The sequence below is a fragment of the Bubalus bubalis genome, chromosome 1, assembly GCF_019923935.1.
Source record: "Bubalus bubalis isolate 160015118507 breed Murrah chromosome 1, NDDB_SH_1, whole genome shotgun sequence".
In the NCBI taxonomy this organism is placed as follows: Eukaryota; Metazoa; Chordata; class Mammalia; order Artiodactyla; family Bovidae; genus Bubalus; species Bubalus bubalis.
The window spans coordinates 177,069,141-177,070,558 of record NC_059157.1 but is presented as its reverse complement, the minus strand read 5'-3'; the positions used below and the strand labels follow the sequence as shown (position 1 = coordinate 177,070,558).

The following is a 1,418-nucleotide window of genomic DNA, read 5'->3' as shown; positions in this document are numbered from 1 at the left end:
CAGTTTCTATCTGTTAAACCTCCTTCTCCTTCACCTGCTGCCATTGTGCACATCTGAGATTGGAGTTCAAGAAGCGGGGATGGTAAAGGGGGAGCAGGAAGGGTCTTACTTCATTGTAACAGTTAAAATCTAGATTTGGGATCCCTGAGACTGGCTGAGATTTAAAGCTGATTCTCCTGTGAGTAGTTTTGTGAGTTCTTTATAAGGTTTTCCTGCTGAAACTCTCAAACTTTGAGCCCCAGATGCTGCTGCTAAGTCACTTCAGTCGTGTCCGACTCTGTGCGACCCAATGGACGGCAATGAATTTTGTTTTTCCAGCTTGTGATGGTTAACTTTATGTGTCAACTTGGCTGGGCCATGAAGTGCCCAGATATTTGGATAAACATGATTCTGGGTGTGTCTGTGGGAGTGTTTCTGGATGAGATTAATGTTTGAGTTGGTAGACTGGGTAAAGCACACTGCCCCTCCCATGATGGGTGGGCCTCCTCCAATCTAATGACAGCCTGAGTAGAATAAAAAGGCAGAGTAAGAAACGAACAAAATTGTGTCATTTGCAGAGACATGGAAGGACCTAGATACTGATACTGAGAGAAGTAAGTCAGAAAGAGAAAACCAAATATTGTATGTTAATGCATATATGTGGAATTTATAAAAATGATATAGATGATCTTATTTGCATAGCAGAAATAGAGACACAGATATAGAGAACAAATGTATAGATACCAAGGGGGAAAGGAAGGTGGTGGGATGAATTGGAGATTGAGATGGATATATACACTATTGATACTATGTATAGACAACTAATGAGAACTGACTAGCACAAAAAACTTAACTCGGTGCTCTGTGGTGACCTAAATGGGAAGGAAACCCAAAAAGAAGGGATATATGTGTATGTAGGTGGCTCAGTGGTAAAGACTCTTCCTGCAACGCAGGAGATGTGGGTTTAATCCCTGGATTGGGAAGACTCCCTGGAGTAGGAAATGGAAACTCACTCCAGTATTATCACTTGGAAAATTCCATTGACAGAGGAGTCTGGCAGGCTACAGTCCATGGATTCACAAAGCATCGTAGATGACTGAGCAACTGAGCATGCACACACATGCCTGATTCACTTTACCGAATGCAGAAACTGATCCAGCAATGTAAAGCAACCATACTTCAAATAAATAAGTAAATAAATAAAACTACTTAAAAAAAAAAAGAATTCTCTCTTCTCTGTCCAACTGTTTTCAAGCTGGGACGTCAGATTTCTGTCTTCAGACTCAAACTTGGACTGGAATTTATACCATTGGTTTTTGTGGTCCTCAGGCCTCCAGGCTCGACAGGAACTATACCATTGGTGCCCCTGGGTCTCTACTGGGCCAACTGAGGTTTTGGGACTTGTCAGCCAAATCACATGAGCCAACATAGTAAATCTC

At 42.0% G+C, this 1,418-nt stretch overlaps 1 long non-coding RNA gene across 1 annotated transcript; it reads left to right on the top strand.

Moving 5' to 3' along the window:
* Window positions 1–1,201, top strand: LOC123334840. Its single transcript, XR_006553001.2, has 2 exons — window positions 1–593; window positions 1,027–1,201. It is a non-coding gene; the product is annotated as an uncharacterized LOC123334840 (long non-coding RNA).
* Window positions 1,202–1,418: the final 217 nt, after the last annotated feature.